Genomic DNA, 7,707 nt, shown 5'->3' on the forward strand with positions numbered 1-7,707 from the left:
TGTTAGAGGAAGAAATAGACAGCAAAACTATACTAGTGGGGGAACTCAACCACCCCTCTCTAAACTTGATAAATCTAACCTCAAAATAAACAAGAAAGAAGTTAAGGAGGTGAATAGAATTTTAGAAAGGCTAGACATGATAGACCTCTGGAGAAAACTGAATGAGGATAGAAAGGAATATACTTTTTTTCTCAGCAGTACATGGCACATACACAAAAATTGACCATGCACTGGGACATAAAACTTCATAATCCAGTGCAGAAAGGAAGAAATAGTCAATGCATCCTTTTTAGATCATGATGCAATAAAAATTATTTGTAATAAAGGACCATGGAAAGATAGACTAAAAACTAATTGGAAACTAAATAATCTAATCGTAAAGAATGAGTGGGTCAAAGAACAAATCATAGCAACAATCAGTAACTTCATTCAAGAGATTGACAATAATGAGACAATATACCAAAATTCATGGGAGGCGGTGAAAGCAGTTCTCAGGGGAAATTGTATATCTCTAAATGCTTACATGAATAAAATAGATAAAAAAGAGATCAATGAATTGGGCATGCATGCAACTCAAAAAGCTAGAAAAAGAACAAGCTGAAAATCCCCAATTAAATGCCAAATTACAAATACTGAAAATCAAAGGAGAGATTAATAAAACTGAAATCAAGAAAACTATTGAACTAATTAATAAAACTAAAAGCTGATTTTATGAAAAAAAAACAATAAAATTGATAAACCTATGGTCAATTGTATTTAAAAAAGAAAGAATAAAACCAAATTACTAGTATGAAATATGAAAAGGGTGACTTCACCTCCAATGAAGAGGAAATGAGAACAATAATTAGGAATTATTTTGCCCATTTGTATGCCCATAAATTTGACAATCTTAGGGAAATGGATGAATACATATAAAAATATAAATTGACCAGAATAATAGAAGAGGGAGTAAAATACCAAAATAATCCCATCTCAGAAAAATAAATTGAACAAGCCATCAATGACCTCCCTAGGAAAAAATATCCAGGGCCAGACAGATTTACATGTGAATTCTATCAAACATTTAAAGAACAATTAATTCCCATACTTTATAGACTATTGTTTCAACAATCTGGCTAGCAGCTTCTGTGGGGGTGTAAAATCCACCCACATCCAGCACCCAGAAAGCTGCCAACAGCACAGGTTCTTTTGATCTGCTTAACTAAGGAAAGCAAGGTGAAGAGGTTGACAAGCTTACTTTAATTCAGCACACAAATATTATTCACTTAGTTCAGGGGAAAAAGCCAGCACCCTGAACTTCAGAGCAAATTACAAACAAATTACAAACATCAACAGACAGACCAAATACAGATTCATAGTTACCAACATGTAGGTTCAGCCCGGGAGCTCAGAACAAGGGCTGGCCCAGAGTCACGAGTTCCACCACTGCTGCAGGTAGAGCTAAGAAGAGAAGGCCAACCCCTGGTTTTATATCTTTTTCAGGGTCAGGGGTAAGTCACACATGCGACTCACCCATGTGACCTAGAATTGTCACAAAGAAGCAACTTAAACCCACGTGGTCTAAAAGCTTCTGCTGTCCCAGACATGTAAACTAGGCCCTCCCTGGAGTTATCCCCACCGTGGGCCCCACCTTAGTTGCCAATCCACACCCACATAGGTTTTACACCTAATAGGGGTTTGGGCCTGGGGCTTAGCACTTAGTAAGACTCAATGAAATACACTGAATTACTCAAAGCAAACAAAAGCCAAACTCTTCAAGGGCACTTGGTTGAACTAAGTGCTAAGGAGCCCATTTTCCTTACTAACACAACTATTTGGGAAAATAGGCGTAGTCCTACCAAATTCCTTTTATGACAGAAATATGGTAGTAATACTTAAACCAGGAAGAGTCAAACAAGAGAAAAAAATTCTAGACTATTTTACCTAAAGAATATAGATGCAAAAATTTTAAATGAAATATTAGTAAAAAAGATTACAGCAACTTATCATGAGAATAATACACTATGACCTGGTAGGATTTATTCCAGGAATGCAAGACTTATTCAATATTGGGAAAAATATCAGCATAATTGATCATATCAACAACAAAACTGGTAGAAAACATATGATTATCTCCATAGATGCAGAAAAAGCTTTTGACAAAAAACAACACCCATTCCTAATAAAAACACTAGAGAGCATAGGAATCAATGGAATCTTTCTTTTTTTTTTACCCTGAATGTGGTGACTTTATTGATGGTACACAATACAGGACTCTAGGCTTCTCCCCCTTACTACAGGAGTGCTTTGGGACAAGGATGTGAATGGGATATGGATCCCCAGTACAGGAACATAGGTTGGGAATGTAGGCTCCCCAGTGGTGGACCTCCTTTTTTTGGCTGGGGATGAAGGTTCATGCCTTTGCACTTTACTCCTGGGAGGCTGTGTAGACCATGAGGTCTACTACATGGTTGCTGTAACCATACTCATTGTCATACCAGGAAATGAGCTTGACAAAGTGGTTATTAGGGGCAATACCAATGCTAGCATCAACTGTCACTGTTGAAGTCACAGGATACAACCTGGTTCTCTGTGTAGCCCAAGATGCCCTTCAAGGGTCCCTCTGATGCTTGCTTCACCACTTTCTTGATCTCATCATATTTGGCAGGTTTCTCCAGGTGGCAGGTAAGATCCACAGCAGATACATTGGGAGTAGGAACACAGAAGGCCATGCCTGTGAGCTTCCCATTCAACTCAGGTATGATGTTGTCTACAGCCTTAGCAGCACCAGTGGAAGCAGGGATGATGTTCTGTGAAGCACCACACCCATCATATCACAGCTTACCAGAGGGGCCATCTACTGCCTTCTGGGTAACAGTAATGGCATGGACTGTAGTCATGAGTCCTTCCACGATGCCAAAGTTGTCATGAATGACCTTGGCCAAGGGGGCCAAGCAGTTGGTAGTGCAAGAGGTATTACTGACAATCTTAAGGGAATTATCGTATTTCTTATAGTTCACTCCCATCACGAATACGGGGGCATCGGCAGAAGGGGCAGAGATGATGACCCTCTGGGCTCCACCCTTCAAGTTAGCCCCAGCTTTTTCCAAGGTAGTAAAGACTCCAGTGGACTCTACAACATACTCAGCTCCAGCATCTCCCCATTTAATATTGGCAGGATCCCGCTCCTGGAAGATGGTAATGGCTTTTCCATTGATCGCCAGCTTCCCATTCTCAGCCTTGGCAGTGCCCTTGAACTTGCCATGAGTGGAATCATATTGAAACATGTAAACCATGTAGTTGAGGTCAATGAAGGGGTCATTGATGGCCACGATGTCTACTACACCTGAGGTGAATGCAGCCCTGGTCACCAGGTGCCCAATACGGCCAAATCCGTTGACTCTGACCTTCACCATCTTGTTTCAGGGATGCAACTGAAAAAAACAGATCCTGGCATCGAGCTTGGGAGAAAAGCCAAAAGCCAGAACATTTCTTAAAATGATAAATAGCATCTACCTAAAACCATCAGCAAGCATTATATGTAACAGGGATAAGTTAGATGCATTTCCAATAAGATTGGGGTGAAACAAGAATTTTCATTATCACCACTATTATTCAATTTTTTACTTGAAATGTTAGCATTAGCAATAAGAGAAGGAAAAGTAATTGAAGGCATTAGAATGAGAAAAGAGGAAACTAAGTTATCACTATTTGCAGATGATATGCTTATATTCTTAGAGAATTCTAGAGAATCAAGTCAAAAATTACTTGAAATAATAAACAAAATTGCAGGATATGAAATAAACCCCCATAAATCCTCAACATTCCTATATATTACTAACTAAGCCCAACAGCAAGAGATACAATGAGAAGTTCTGTTTAAAATTACAATAGGCATTGTAAAATATTTTGTTGTCTACCTGTCAAAACAAACCCGGAAACTATATGAACACAATTAGAAAGCACTTTTCACCTAAATAATTGGAAAAACATCAGTTGCTCATGGTTGGGCCAAGCTAATATAATAAAAATGCCAATTTTACCTAAATCAATTTACTTGTTTAATGCCATACCAATTAAACTACCAAAAAATATTTTATAGTGCTAGAAAAAATAATAATCCAATTTCTCTGGGGGAACAAAACTTCCAGAATATCAAAGAAATTAATGAAAGGAAAAACTAGGGAAGGTGGCCCAGCCATACCAGATATTAAACTGTATTATGAAGCAGCAGTTATTAAAACTACTTGGTACTGACTAAAAAATAGAGTGGTTCAGTGGAATATGTTACATATATATACAAGACACAGTAGTCAATGACTATAGTAATCCACTGTTTGATAAACCCAAAGAGTTTATCCTTCTGGGTTAAGAATTCACTATTTCACAAAAATCTGCCAGAAAAACTAGAAAATAGTATGGCAGAATGGGGCATAGACCAATACCTCACACCATATACTAAAAGAAAGTCAAAATTGGTTCATGATTTAGATATAAAAGCTGATTTTATATGCAATCTGGGAGAACAAGGAATATTTCACTTGTCAGATTTATGGAGAAGGGAAGAATTTATGACCAAATAAGAGGTAGAAAGTGTTATGAAATGAAAAATGGATAATTTTGATCGCATTAAATTGAAAAGGTTTTGTACAAACAAAGCCTAGGCAACCAAAATTATGAGGGAAGCAGAAAATTGTGAAACAATTTTTACAACCCATGTCTCTGATAAAGGCCTCATTTTTAAAATATACAGAGAACTGAGTCAAATTTATAAGAATACAAGCCATTCCCCAATTGATACATGGTCAAGGGATATGAAGATACAGTTTTCAGAGGAAGAAATTGAAGCGTTCTATAGCCATATGAAAAAAAATGCTCTAAACCACTATTGATTAGAGAAATGCAAATCAGAACAACTCTTAGGTACTACATCTCATCTGTCTGATTGGCTAACATGACAAACCAGGATAATGATAAGTGCTGTAGAGGATGTGGGAAAATTGCTGGTGGAGTTGTGAACTGATCGAACCTTTCTTGATAATAATTTGGAACTTTCCCCAAAGGGTTACAAAACTCTGCATACCCTTTGACCCAGCAATAACACTTCTAGGGTTGTATCCCAAAGAAATCATACAAGTGGGAAAAGGATCCGTATGTTCAAATATATCTCTGTATATCTATATCTATCTATCTATATATATAATCTATATAATCTAAGTAATATATATCTATCTATGTATATAGAGATAGATATAGATATAGATATAAATATATAGCATCCCTTTTGTGGTGGGAAAGAATTAGAAATCAACGGAATGCCCATCAGTTGGTGAATGGCTAAACAAGTTGTGGTATATGAACACAACGGAATACTATTATGCTATAAGAAATGAGGAGGAGATGGACTTCACAATAACCTGGAAAAAAACTTATATGACCTGATGCTGAGCTAGGGGAGCAGAACCAGGAGAACACTATACATGATTCCAGACACACACTATGTGTGAAGACTAACTTTGATAGACTAGACTCTTCTCAGCAACACGAGGTTCTAAGAAAACTCCAAAAGACTCATGAGGGAAAAAGTGATTCACATACAAACAAAGAATTATGGGGTCTGAATGCAGATTGAAGCAAACTATTTGCTCTCTTTTTTGTTTGTTTTTGTTTCTGTTTTCTTTCTTCTTTCTCATCACTCATTCAATTTGGTTACAGATCTTCTTTACAACTTGACTATTGTCAAAATATGTTTAATGTAAAGGTATATGTAGAACCTACATGGGATTGCATGCTGTCTTGAGTGGGGAGGGGAGAGGAGAGGAAGAGCACAAAAATTTGAAACTCAAAAACTTGAGGAACTCAGTGTTGTAAATTAAAACTAAAACTAAATTGATTAATTAATAATAAAAAAGAACTTTCTCTGCAAATGAGCTCTTTTCAGCAGCTTATATTCTTAAAGAGTTTCCAGGAGGCAATGAGAGTGTAAGTGATTTGAGAAGTTGGCTTTCCTGTTCATTTGTTCCATTCAGCTTAGGTTCTCTACATACACTGTTCTATTTTACTCTGTTTATGTCTTTCCCTCAGATGCATTAGATCTCTCATCATTCTTTCAGTAGAGAAGACTTCTTAGTAACTACAACAGCTGGTAAACTTGGTTTTTCTTTTTTTAAAAAAATTAGATTTTTTGTTTTTATTTTACAACAGTTAGTTTTACATGTTCTTGAGTTTCAAATTTTCCTCCCTTCCCCTCCCCCAAGATGGCATGCAGTCCGATATAGATTCTACATAAACCTTCACATTAAACATATTTACACAATAGACAACTTCCTAAGAAGATTTATGACCAATGGAAAGAATCATGAGAGCAAAGAAACAAAACCGAGAGAGAGAGAGAGAGAGAGACAGAAAGAGAGAGAGAGGGAGAGAGAGAGCAAGTAGTTTGCCTCAATCTGCATTCAGTTTCCACAGTTCTTTCTCTGGATGTAGCTAGCTTTTTCCATCATGAATCCTTTGGAGCTGTCTTTGTGCCTTGTATTGCTGAGGAGAGCCAAATCTATCAAAGTTAGTCATCACAGAATCAATATGTCTGTGGTTGTGTATAATGTTCTCTTGGTTCTGCTCCTCTCACTCAGCATCAGATCATGTAGGTCTTTCCAGGTTATTATGAAGTCCATCTGTTCCCCATTTCTTATAGCACAACAGTATTCCATTACATTCACATACCACAACTTGTTCAGACATTCCCCAACTGATGAGCATCTCCTTGATTTCTAATTCTTTGCCACCACAAAAAGAGCAGCTATAAATATTTTTGTACATACAGGTCTATTTCCCACTTGTGTGATCTCTTTGGGATATAGCCCTAGGAGTGATAATGCTGGGTCAAAGGGGATGCACATTTTTATAGCCCTTTGGGCATAATTCCAAATTGCTCTCCAAAATGGCTCGATCTGTTCACAACTCCACCAACAATGTTTGAATGTTCCAATTTTCCCACATCCTCTCCAGCATTCATCATCTTCCTATTTTGTCATGTTAGCCAATCTGACAGGAGAGATATGGTACCTAAGAGTTGTTTTGATTTGCATTTCTCTAATCAATAGTGATTTAGAGCATTTTTTTATATGCCTGTAGATCTCTTTAATTTCTTCCTCTGAAAACTGCCTGTTCATATCCTTTGACCATTTCTCAATTGGGGAATGACTTTTATTCCTATACATTTGGCTCAGTTCCCTGTATATTTTAAACATGAGTCCTTTATCAGAGACATTGGTGGAAAGATTTTCTCCCAATTTTCTGCTTCCCTCCTAATCTTTGTTGCACTGGCTTTGTTTATACAAAAACTTCTCAGTTTAGCATAATCAAAATTATCCATTTGTAATGCTCTCTATCTCTTGTTGGGTCATGAATTGTTCCCTTTCCCATAAATCTGACAGGTAAACTATTCCTTGCTCTCCTAATTGCTTATAGTATCAGCCTTTATTCATAAATCATGAACCAATTTTGACTTTATTTTGGTATATGGTGTAAGATATGGGTTTATGTCCAGTTTCTGCCATACTATTTTCCAATTTTCCCAGCAGTTTTTGTGAAATAGTGAATTCTTAATCCGGGAGCTGGATTATTTGGGTTTATCAAAGAGTAGATTGCTATAGATAGTGACTTCTGCATCTTGTGTACCTAAGTTATTCTACTGATCTACCACTCCGTTTCTTAGCCAGTACCAAG

The 7,707-nt window shown here is 37.0% G+C and overlaps 1 pseudogene; it reads right to left on the reverse strand.

Moving 5' to 3' along the window:
* Window positions 1–2,407: 2,407 nt before the first annotated feature.
* LOC118848036 lies at window positions 2,408–3,395 on the reverse strand (annotated as a pseudogene).
* Window positions 3,396–7,707: the final 4,312 nt, after the last annotated feature.

The sequence above is a fragment of the Trichosurus vulpecula genome, chromosome 4 (assembly GCF_011100635.1).
Source record: "Trichosurus vulpecula isolate mTriVul1 chromosome 4, mTriVul1.pri, whole genome shotgun sequence".
NCBI classification, from domain to species: domain Eukaryota; kingdom Metazoa; phylum Chordata; class Mammalia; order Diprotodontia; family Phalangeridae; genus Trichosurus; species Trichosurus vulpecula.